The 13254-nt window shown below is 37.8% G+C and overlaps 1 protein-coding gene across 2 annotated transcripts in view; it reads right to left on the reverse strand.

The window, feature by feature from the left end:
- Window positions 1–13254, reverse strand: part of RGS12 (regulator of G protein signaling 12) — a 257451-nt gene that overhangs the window by 195182 nt on the left and 49015 nt on the right. The gene's annotated exons all lie outside the window — the stretch shown is intronic.

Here is a 13254-nt window from a genome sequence, read left to right on the forward strand (position 1 = left end):
AATCTGTAAGAATACAAGTCATTTCCTAATTGATAAATGGTCAAAGGATATGAATAGGCAGTTTTCAGAGGAAAAAAATAAAGATATCTATAAGCATATGAAAAATGCTCTAAATCACTATTGATTAGAGAAATGCAAATCAGAACAACACAGAGGTATCATATTTTACTAGAATTCAGGAGAGAGATAAAGGCTGAATATGCAGATTTAGGAGTCATGTACATAGAGGAAAGATCATTGAATAAGCTTAAAAACTACTAAGATCAGCAAGAGAGTACCTAGGGACCAAATTGCTCCCAAGCTTCCAACTAGAACTCATGTATGATGATACCTCTGCTACTCCTGACTTGCTGATAGAACCTGCTTAAGTGTGCAGCATTTGTCACAAAGCTGCAAGTAAGCTCTCTTTAAAAAACCAAACGCTTTTGGGCCATCCAATCACTTGTATATCTACACATTTACCATAGGCAAGACACTGTTTTAAATACAAATAAGGGAGCTCCTGGCCTCAACAGAGAACAGTAGGGAAGATCAGACCAGTTTTCAACAAAGTAGAATGTGACAAAGCACAAGGACAAAGGACTATGGGAGTTCAGATCAGATTACTTTTGGCTTGAATAAGGGAGGGGAGAATCAGGGAGATGACATCTAAACTGGAACCACAAACATAAAAAGGGAATTGAACAGCCAACAGAGGGGTTTAGAATTTGCAGGTGGAATGAACAATGAAAGCAGAGGCATAGAGGAAGGAAAGTATGGTTAGAGCATGGTGAATATAATTTAGGTTGGAAGAAGTGTAAGGTGTGTAAAAGGGAGCTAGGATGAAAGGCAGGAAAGGCATACTGAGGTCAGGTTGTGAAAGACCTTCAATATAAGGTAAAGGAATTCAGACTTTGCTCAGTTGTTAGTGGACTCTCCCTCTTCAAGTTATTCCATATTCATTTATCCATTTACGTGTCCTGTTATGAGTCCTTTTCTTCCTTCTTTGATCTCTTTGGAGTATAGTCCTGGGATAGAGTTTCAAATTGCTTGAAAGAATAGCTATATCAATTCTTAGCTCCACCAAAAGAGCATCATTGTGCCTGTTTCCCATAGTACCTCCAACACTTGTCATTTTCAGGAGCTCACGTGGGGAAAGAACAGCAAGAAGGGCAATATTGCTGAATCATATATTATACAGAGGGGAGAAAAGTGTAATGTAGGATGCAGGGTGGGGCAATGTTGTGAAGGCCTTTAAGAACTAAACAGAAGATTTTACATTTGACCTTATATGGGATCTGGTTTCCTTTATTTTTTATGTTGATTTTCAACATATCTCTTTTATAGTAATTGTACTGGCTTCAATATCTTTCTACAACAGTCTACTATGAGCCTTAATGATATTTATAGCTCTGTCAAGATACTGGCTGAATTGTAGTAATGTCCCTTAATATAATATAGGATGGGGCCATGTTGTGAAGGCCTTTAAGAACTAAACAGAAGATTTTACATTTGACCCCAGAGGTGACAGGTAACCACCACAGTTTGTTGAGGTGAAGAGGGAGGTGCTATGGTCATACATACACTTAGGAAAATCAATGGTATCTGAATGAAGAATGAATTGGAATAGTGAAAGATCTGAAATAGGAAAACTAATCAGAAGGTTACTGCAATAGTCCAGGTTTAAGGTGATGAAGGTCTGCACCAATCTGGCAGCTACATGAGTGAAAATAATAATACATAAATGAGATCTGATATGAAGGTAGAAACAATAAGATTTGGCAATAGATTGTATTGAGTATTAAGGAGGAGTCAAGGATGATGCCAAGGTTGAGAGCCTGGGTGATTGGCAGGAGGGTGGTACCCTCAAGAGTAACGTTGAAGTTGGCAAGAAGGGAATGTTTGGGGATAACAATAATGAGTTGTTTTGAACATGTTGAGTTTGAGGTGTCTAAGGGACATCCAGTTCAAAATGTCCAAGGGGAGTTGGTAAAACAAAACAAGTTTAGAAGAAAGGTTAGGGCTAGATAAGTAGATTGAAGGGTCATATGTTTAGAAATATCTCAATCCATGGGAGCTGAGGAGATCACTAAATGAAATAGTATAGAGGGAAGAGAGAAGGGAGCCCAGGACAGACCTTTGGGGAGGCAACCTGTGGTTAGCAGATGCAACCTGGACGAAGATCCAGCAAAGGAACCTGAGAAGAAACAATCAGGCAGGCAAGAGAAAAATCGGGAGCTAGAAATTTCACAAAAATTTAGAGGGGAAAATTGATAGTGTCAGAGTCTACAGAGAGGTGAAGAAGTATGAGGACTGAGAAACAGTCATTCAATTTAATAATCAGGAGATCACTGGTAACTTTAGGGGAGCAGTTTCAGTTGAACTATGAAGCTGGAAGACAGATCACAGAGGGTTTAGAATTCAATGAGAGAAAAAGTTAAGCTACCCAGTATAGGGATTTCTCACAGAGTTTAGCCATGAAGGGGAAGAGAGGTATAAAGTGGTAATTAGAGGGGATAGCCAGATCAAGTGAAGACTTTTTTTTAAGGACAGAGAAGACATGAGCATGTTCAAAAGCAGTAAAGAAGCTGCCAGTAAATAAAGAGTGATTGAAGATTAGTGAGAGAGTGAGGATGACAGAGTGGGTGATGTGCTGGAGAAAACAAGATGGAGGACAATCTAGGGTACATAGAGAGGGGTTTACCTTCGCAAGAAGGACCAACTTCTTCATCTGAGACATGGATGAAGGAGACAGTGAAGGAAGAAAACCAAATGATGTGAGATTATGTAAAAATCAATAGTTTGTCTGATTAATTAAGACTGAAGCTGTTTTCATTGTACAGTCATCTCTAGTCTGGGGTTGATTTTGGCCTTTCTTCTAACAAGTTAATGGTCTGGCCATGCACAGAATGACCCCCATACTGGTAACCAGTTATTTCCTGCCTTATACGATATAGTCAGTCTCCTTTCTTTTAATGTTTTCTGGTATTCATTACAACCAGGACCTTTCCAATTCTTTTCTCAAATAAAATATCCATAATATTTGAATGGGAAGCTTCTGAGTAGACTACAGCCTTTGGCCTCTTTTGTTTCTTATTTCTGAACTGTATTTTCCAACTTTTTTTTTAAACTATCCCTCCACATGCCTACCTTTACATGACACAATCAAGAATTAAAATGCATGATGACTTAGTCTGGAGGATCAAGTTTGTCATATAATTTCTCTTCCTCTTCATCTTCTGTACAGATGTGACATACATAAGCTGAAACTACTTTCATGCTGGTCTTTTAGTTTATGCTTATAAGTATTTCACAATAAGTTGGAAGTATCCATATATCAGGTGGATGTAGTGAGTAATTAAAGTATCACATAAAAGGATGTTTCTTATAGTCTTTGAACATAGAATGAAATCAACTCATTTATTTGCCTCACCAAGGGTGATCCATGAGGATCTTTCTATTTAGCTCAAACTTCCTTAGGTCTAGTTTCGTGTATAGCAAGAAGGTCAATATCCATACAGTTCTGGTTTGTTTGTTTTTTTTTTTGGAGGGGGAAAGGCAAGGCAATTGGGGTTAAGTGACTTGCCCAAGGTCACACAGCTAGCGACTGTGTCAAGTATCTGAGGCCAAATTTGAACTCAGGTCCTTCTGACTCCAGCACCAGTGTTCTATTTACTGTGCCACCTAGCTGCCCCTGTTCTGTTTCTTGAGTAGTATGCTAACTCACTGGACAGTAGACAAGAACCTCAATTTATATAACCAACAGTTAAAGTAATGTTTGTAGACAATCTAAAACTGTTTCTTAAGGCCCCATGCATATTTTCTTGCCCCTCTAGCACTGTATTCATAGAAACAGAAGGCCAATGTACAAAACTATGGACCATTTTAAAATTTGTTATTGCTGTTGTTGTTTCATGGGTTCATATGGACAAATGACATGATGCTTTCCTGTACTTAGCCAGTCAGGTCCTCACAGTATCACCAGTAACACATGCAAAGTCTGCTAAAGTTCGTGCTTTGCTAGAATGGAGAACTCAGGGTTATCTCACACAACAGGTATAATATAATAATATCATTATAATACACCACAAACCAGGATGTTACAAAACTCATAATAATATTTTTAAGCCCATCACCCATTTACAACATTGGTCATATGGAACTAACTGCCTTCTGGGAACGCAGTTTTGCCTAACACTGCTTTTTTCTCAAACCCAATCAAAGACATTAGTTAAAATATACTTATTTCATGACCATTTTATAGAAAGGAAGACCATCAATGGCATCTTCTAGCCTTGTTTTCCCTGTTTCACCTACCCAAACCCACAGCAGAACCTTAACTTCTTTATTCAGTCTTATCCTCTTCAATCAATGACTAGCCCTGTTCTTACAAACATCCACAATGCCTAACCTCATTCTCTCTCTCTTCTTTCTCTCTCTCTCTGCTCCCCCCCTCCCCCTCCATCTCCCCCTCCTCATCTATGTGTAAAACATACTGAGTCATAGGCAGAGGCATTTTTATGTGAACAAGGCCAAAGAAAGGTGATAACTGCAGGTACATAAAGATGGTAGTAGACTTGTCTGGGAAGACTGAATGTGATGTGGAGTAAAAGACACTGGAGGGTCTTTGACCAGGCAGTCACAACCACGAATCCTTTTCTTTGGATAAAGGAAGCATCCACAGCATCAAACTCCCACTGATATCTGAAGTCTGATGCAGAGATGTGTACTGCCAGTCTATACCAAAAGAAAAGTCAGTGGCTGACTTTTTTTACAGATTTCATTATATGTATAGAATTCATTCATTCAACTCATTTATTCTAATGAGTTTAAAGAAAAAACACTCTGCTTTAGAAGTTCAATCATGATGCAAGGGCTCCTGGAAACAGCCCTGAAGAAATAAAACTGAGGAACATTGTTTTAAGTGACCTCAGACAGTCCCTTTCAGCTCTCAGATTCAATGACTCATTAATTGTTACAAAAAAGTATCAAGAATGGAAGATTATTTTTGCCAGAATTTTGGCCTCTTAATAATTAAAAATCTATCCTTGAGGGGCAGCCAGGTAGCACAGCAAGTAAGAGCACCGGCTCCAATGTTGAGAAGACCTGGAGATCGAATCCCGAGCTCAGACACTTAGCACCCACCCAGAAACACCTGGCCGTGTAACCTTGAGCAAGTTACTTAACCCCAATTGCTTAGGGGCGGCCAGGTGGCTCAGCGAGTAAGAGTACTGGCTCCAGTGTTGGGACGACCTGGAGATCGAATCCCGGGCTCAGACACTCAGCACCACACCCAGAAATAACTGGCCGTGTAACCTTGAGCAAGTTACTTAACCCCGATTGCTTTAAAAAAAAAAATCTATCCTTGAGATATGTCACTTTTTTTGTTTAAATTCATCTATGAAATGTTACATTTCATAGTACATTTTAAAATTACTATATTTGTGTTTCTATACCAGAATGTGAAAGTATCAGTGAGTAAAACCAAAAAAAGCCAAAAAAACAAAATACTAACATATTGAGATCTTTCTTCCTCATGTCTTTCTGAAGCAACGTCAGATAACAGCAATAATAATCCTTTATATTCACATTGTACCTTACTTTATGAAGAACTTTAACAAAAGAGCATGGTACAGTAGAAGGAACACTGAATGTGGCATTAAAAAATCTGAATATGAATCCTGCCTCTTCTGTTTATTACCTGTGTGACCCTGGACAAGTAATTTAACCTCTCTAAACTTCAGACCTCAGTTTCCCCATCAGTTCATCAGTTGCTAGTATCTTTACCTCCTAAAATTATACACACATACACACATATGTATATGTAGATGTATATTGCACACATACATATATACAGATGTGTTGTATTTAATTTCTACACACATATTATTGTCATCCAATAAAATGTAAATTACTTGAAGGTAAAGAATGTTTTACTTTTTTGTTTCTATCCCAACACCCAACACAATGTCCAGCACATAGCAGAGCTGAATAAATGCTTGTTTGAATTGAACTGAATTGAATCGAATCTACAAAATGAAGGGCTTAGCCTTGATGTTTAGAGATCTATAATCCCAAGGCACACTTTATCTCACTCGACCTTCATAACTACTCTGTAAGATGGGTGCTATAGGTATTATTACCATTTTATAAATGAAGAAACAAAGGCTCAGGAAAAATAAATAATCTGCTTAAGATCAAAAAACTAGGAAGGAGCATAAGCAAAACTAGAAGCTGGATCTTTCCACTCCAGGCTAGCTATATCACAGAATTTTCTATACTTACCTAACCATTATCTTTATTTCCACAAAAATGGCACAGGTCTAAAACTGATGCTATCAAACATTAGATAGTGTGATTTCCTAACTAACTTAAAGAACAAAAGGCAAAATCTAAGAATAAAATTATTTGAAATTTCTGCTTGTTAAAGACTGAACAACTTGAGGCTCTTCAACTTTTGTCTTTCCTTTTCACCTGAATGAAAATCTTGTTCTTTACTTGCAATGATTCATTAAAAAGGCACTATAGGTCACATTTTAAAAACATGATATTCCTTTTTGTTGCTATTGTTCAATAACACACACCTGTTTCTGAGAGTAAAAATGAGTTAAATACTTTCACAAAAAGACACCTGGATATACAAGCCAATTTACATGAAGCATCTCAGGTATGTATAGGAGGTAACAGTCTATACCACCTTCCTTTGAGGAACATATAAAATACCTCAAAATAATTATAAAAATAAGAACCAAGCCATATGTTAAAAGGGGGAGCTTTGCACAATGGCCCAAAACTATGTGTAATGATTAGAGACAAACTTTTTCTAAACTTGTGACCCCTGCCAAGAAAATTCAATTCAATTCAATAAACATTTATTAAGTTCTTACTATGTGCCAGACATTGTGCTAGTGCTAGAACAGAAACGGAAACCGCCTCAAGCTTCAAAGAGCTTGCCTTTGTCTATCAGAGTATGTATTCCCCTAATATTAGTTTCCTCAGATGTTCTTAGTTAAGAACTGGGTTACCATTTTATTTGGCTGTCCTCAAACCCCTGAGAGCAGAAACAGACTAAAATAATCTTAAACGGGAAAGACCCAACATATTTTGGCAAAATCCCTTAATTACACTTGAAAGCAAGCAGAGCAGCCAAGGTAAGGACAAGGTAGCCAATGGTCTGAAGTATTTACATTATGAGCTACAAGCAATCATATTCTGATTCAACAAGTATTTATTGACACCTACTCTGGACAAACCACTGTGTTAAGACCTTTGGGGAAAAGGTAAGACAAATCTCTGTCCTCACAAAAATCATATTCTAGCTAGAGAGACAAGACATAAGGAGATAGTGTGGATTTAGTATTAAAAGACACCCAGCTTTAAGCCCATGGTGTCTTGGAAAGAATACCAAAGTGAGAGTCAAGGAAACCTGAGTTCAAGTCCTGGTTCTGCCAATGTCCTTGAAAAGGTCATTTTACCACAATGGGTCCCAATTTTTTTCATCTGTAAAATAAGCAAGTCTGACTAACTCACGTCTAAGAATCCTGGTCATGACACAAGCTGTGTAATCTCAGAAAAATTAATTTTTGAGCCTCAGTTCCCTCATTTGTAAAATTAAGTTATCAATACTTAACAGTACCCTACCTCCCTCTCAGGGTTCCACTGTGAGGAAAGAGATTTGTACGCTGTGAGTTATAAAGTCCTCAATGGCTCCCTATTGTCTCTAAGGTAAAACGCAAACTCCTTAGCTAAGCATTCAGTTGTTCTACAATCTGATCTATCTCCAACATGCTTTTCCAACCTTAGCCCATACTACTTTTCTTCACATATTCTACATTCTAGGCAAATTGGATAATCAGATTATTATAGGACTGGTGTCTACCAGAATCTCCCCACAACATAAATTAGGTCCATAAATCCTCCTTCCCTATTATGAAAGGGATTAGCTTTCCCTAAAAGGAGGCAAAGGTGGACCCAGGATGTGATTGAACCTGTTTCTCTTGATTCAGCTTCTTTCCCCCCAACCCCAACATGAAGTAGGCTAAGGCTCCTCCTCCTTTCCTCCCAAAAAGAAGACAAAGTTGTCCCAGACCTGGCTTCCATAAAGTAGCTTCCTGGTTATCTAACGGAATAAAGAGTCCCAGCCATGACTAGGCTAGGCCTCTCAGATTTGATAGGTGCCTAAAATCATGCCAGTACCCCTCCCCTGTCCTGATGACCTACTCACCAGAAGCATTTCCATAAGGAGGTAAAGGGTGAAGGTGGGGCACACTACCAAAGCTGAAGCTAAGTGCCAATGTATCCTTCTTGTATGTGTTAGGGAAAAGTGAAGCTCCTTTTTGTTAGATTAACTGTTCAATGGCTTTAAAGTGTCTTATTTTATCTCAAAATCAAACTTGAGTTAAGTACTGGCATTAAGATGATCACTAACACAGCTATTCCTCAAATGGGATATCACTTTCCTGCCTCCAAATCTGCATAAGTCATTCTCCATGACTAGGATACACTTCCTCCTCACCCTCACCTCTCAAAATCCTTCTCTTTCTTCAAGACTTAGCTCAAATGTCCGCTATTAAGCCTTCCCTGATCCCTGCTCTACCCCCAATTGTTAATACACTCTCTCCTCAAATTATTTGATATTTATCTGTGTACACATTGAATCCCTTCCCTATTAAAATGTAAATCCCTTCAGTATAAAGGCTTTTTAAATTTTCATCTAGTGCTTTGTATATATTCAAATTAATAATTGTTTCCATTTTAATTTGGATAAAAATGTGAGCCACTATTACTACAATACAAGAAGTAGCATGGTTTGGAGGAAAGAGCACTGAACTCACAGTCAAATAACCCTCAATCTAGTCTTGGTTCAGGTTCATAAATACTTAACCTCTCTAAACCTCAGTTTCCTTAGTTTAAAAATGGGAAGCATAACAATATATTCTCTTCCTACTTCACAAATATTGTTGGGCTGCATTAAAAAGCAGCAATCTTGGTACTGTCACTGGCTAAGAAATAGAGCGGTGGATCAGTGGAATAGGTTAGGTACATAAGACATAGTAGTCAATGACAATGGTAATTTACTGTTTGATAAACCCAAAGACCCCAGCTTTTAGGATAAGAACTCATTATTTGACAAAAACTGCTGGGAAAACTATATAGCAGAACTAGGGACAGACCAACATCTTACACCATGTAACAAGATAAGGTCAAAATAGGTACATGATTTAGACATAAAGGGTGACACTACTGTGTTTCCCCGATAATAAGACCTATCCCGAAAATAAGCCCTCCCCTTACTGTGTAAGATTCCTCTAAAATAAGCCCTCCCCCCAAAATAAGCCCTATTGAGATTGCTACTGTAGTGAAGGTGATCCCCTGCGCTACACGCTACATTACAGTACCCTCCGTATGCACCGTTCCCCCCCCTGAAACGCACGCCACGCTCTGAGCGGCATCCAATCAGAGCTGCAGCAGTGAGCGCGTCATCCTGTTCTTTATTGAATTCATTATTGAATAAAGGTACATTTTTTTGTTCACATTTACCTGTTTATTAAAATTGCTGTCAATGTTCATTAAAATAAGCCCTCCCCTGAAAATAAGCCCTCTGGTATTTTTCTGTCCCAAAAAATAATAAGACAGTGTCTTATTATCGGGGAAACACGGTATAAGCAAATTTGGAGAGCAAGGAATAGTTTACTTGTCAGATCTTTGGAGAATGGAAGAATTTATGACCAAACAAGAGATAGAGACCATAATGAAATGCAAAATGGATCATTTTGATTACATTAAATTAAAAAGGTTTTGCACAAACAAAGCCAATGCAACTAAGATTAAAAGGAAAACAGAAAACTGGGGATAATTTTTACAATCAGTATCTCTGATAAAGGTCTCATTTCTAAAATATATAGAGAACTGAGTCAAATTTATAAGAATACAAGTCATTCCCCAATTGATAAATGCTCAAACGATATGAACATGCAGTTTTCAGATAAAGAAATTAAAGCTATCTATAGTCGTATGAAAAAATTACCTAAATCACTATTGATTAGAGAAATGCAAACTAAAACAACTCTGAGGTACCACCTCACATCTATCAGATTGGCTAATATGACAAAACAGGAAAATGATAAATGTTAGAGAACATGTTGGGAAAATTGGAACACTAATGCATTGTTAGTGAAAATTAAAACTATACCAAAAGGGCTATAAAACTATCATGCCTTTTGATCTAGCAATAGCACTACTATGGCTATATCCCAAAGAGATCATAAAAATGGGAAAAACACCCACATGTACAAAAATATTTATAGCAGCTCTTTTTGGGTTGGCAAAGAACTGGAAATCAAGGGGATGCAATGGTTAAACAAGTTGTGGTATATGAATGTAATGGAATACTATTGTGCTACAAGAAATGAGGGGCAGACAGACTTCATAATAACCTGGAGAAACTTATATAAACTGATGCTGAGTGAGGAGAGCAGAACCAGAAGAACATTGTGCACAATTACAGACACATCGTATCTGTGATGAGTGACTTTGACAGACTGGGCTCTTCTCAGCAATACAAGGTTATAAGACAATTTCAAAGGAATCATGATGGAAAAGGTTATCCCCATTCAGAGAAAGAACTATGGAATCTGAATGCAGACTGAAGCAAACTACTTGCTCTCTCTCTCTCTTTTTTGTTTTATCGTCTTTCTTCTTCCTCATTGTTCATTCCTTTGGTTATAATTCTTCCTTACAACTTGACTAATGTTTAATGTGAAGGTATATGTAGAACTTATAACAGATTGCATGCCACCATGGGGGGGGGGAGGTGGAAAAGAAGAGAAAATTTGGAACTCAAAAACTTTGTAGAACTGAATGTTGTAAACTAAAAGTAAATAGATTTTTTAATGACCTAGAGGGAGGAACAAAGAACAGTGAAAAACAAACAAAAAACCCCCCACAAAGTTCAACAGAAACAAACAAAAAAAAAAAAGATGAACAGGTGGACTTGAGGAAAACCTGGAAAGACATATCAACTGATGCTGAGTGAAGTGAGCAAAATCAGGAGAACATTGTATACACAGTAACAGCCACAGTGTGCGAGGACTGACTTTGATAGACTTAGCCCTTCTCAGCAATGCAAGGACCTAAAACAATTCCAAAGGACTCATGATGGAAAATGCCATCTACATCCAGAGAAAGAACTATGGAGTCTGAATGCAGAGCAAAGCAGACTATTTTCTTATTGTTTTGTTTTGTTTTCTTTCTCATGGTTCCTCCCATTCATTCTAATTCTTCTATACAACATGACTATGAAAATATGTTTAATAGGAATGTATATGAAGAGCCTATATCGGATTGCATACTGTGTTGGGGGGAGAAGGGAAGAAAATTTAAAACTTATAGAAGTGAATATTGAAAACTAAAAATAAATAAATTAACTTTAAAAAAATAGCACTACTCGGGGCAGCTAGGTGGCGCAGTGAATACAGCACCAGTCCTGGAGTCAGGACCTGAGTTCAAAAACACTTAACACTTACTAGCCATGTGACCTTGGGCAAGTCACTTAACCCCAATTGCCCTGCCCTCCCCCCTCCAAAAAGCAAAAACCAAAAAATAGCACTACTGGGTCTATATCCCCAAAAGATAGGTCTGTATCCCCAAGAGATAGGTATGTATTGCAAAGAGATCATAAAAAGAGAAAATGACCTACATGTGCAAAAACATTTGTAGCAGCTCTTTTTGTGTTGGCAAAGAATTAGAAATTGAGAGGATGCCCTTCAACTGGGGAATGGTTGACCAAGTTGCAGTATATGAATGTAATGGAATACTATTGTTCTATAAGAAATGATAAGCAGGTGAATTTCAGAAAAACCTGGAAAGACTTACATGAACTGATGCTGAGTAAAGTGAGCAGAACCAGAATAACATTGTACATAGTAACAGCAACACTGAGCGATGACCAACTTTGATAGACTTAGTTCTTCTCAGCAATACAATGAGTAAGACAATGAATCTAAATGCAGATTGAAGCATACTATTTTCTCTCTTTTTTTACTTTCTCATGTTTTTTCCCTTTCGTTCTGATTCTTCTTTCACAACATGGCTAATGTGAAAATGTTTTATATGATTGCACATGTATAGCCTACATCAGATTGCCTGCCATCTTGGGTGGGGGGAGGGAGGGGAATAAAACTGGAACTCAAAATCTTATAAAAGTGAATGTTGAAAACTAAAAATTAATTCAAAAAAATGTGGCAATCACATGAGAGAGTTTCTATGAAAGCTCTTTGAAAATTGTAAAGTAGGGGCAGCTAGATGGCACAGTGAATAGAGCACCAGCCCTGAAGTCAGGAGGACCTGAGTTCGAATCCAACCTCAGACATCTGACACTTACTAGCCATGTGACCTTAGGCAAGTCACTTAACGCCAATTGCCCTGCCTTCCCCCCTCCAAAAAGACAAAAAAAAACTGTAAAGTGCTATTCAAACATAAGGTATTAGTATTATTATAGTAAGTAGTTTGATAATAACAAAATACAAGACTGTCTTTGATTAAGGGCCAAATGAGTGGCACAGTAGTACAGGCAAGATCAAAGGAGGCTGCCTTGGGTAGGCAGGGAAGGTTTCATTTAAAGTCAGCCAGATTTTCAAATGTGCTATCAAAGGAAAACAATCCAGTAACTTAACCTTGAAGAGGAGGCAAGGAAGGAGTTAAGAACATCTATTCTGCTAGCTATAGTCTCTGTTTCTTTATTAAGAGTCCTATAACAACAAGTCTAGAACAAACAGACAAAAAGTTATTCTGCCCTTTAAAGAATGATCATGTGCAGCACAGTATAGAAAAAACAATAGATTTGGAGCTAGAGGTCCAGGGTTCAAATTCCATCCATGTTCCTTACTACCTGGATGACCTTGAACAAATTACTTCAATGGGTCTTGGTTTCTGTATCTTCAAAATGGGGACAAGCAGAACAAGTCTAAAACTCTCTTCCATAGGATAGTCCTTGAAATGATGCCACTGTTTTTATTAATGCAAACTACAGTCTTACTATTGGGTTTCACACCCACTAAAATCCTGACATTTTCTATACAAATTATCACTGAGCCTCACCTTTCCCATCCTGAATTTGTCAACCCAAAATAAACATGCACTTGATTTTTTTTAACCCAAGTGTAGAAGTTACACTTCTAGAAAAAAAAAATGAAGAGAGGTGGCTAGACCATTTTTGTGTGTCTGGATGACCGAACTCAAAGCACAGCCATCATTATTGGGTTGAAGTCAACTTGG

Source organism: Petaurus breviceps, unplaced genomic scaffold (genome assembly GCF_028583685.1).
Source record: "Petaurus breviceps papuanus isolate PSGF00001 unplaced genomic scaffold, PetGlider_PUasm1.0 140, whole genome shotgun sequence".
In the NCBI taxonomy this organism is placed as follows: Eukaryota; Metazoa; Chordata; class Mammalia; order Diprotodontia; family Petauridae; genus Petaurus; species Petaurus breviceps.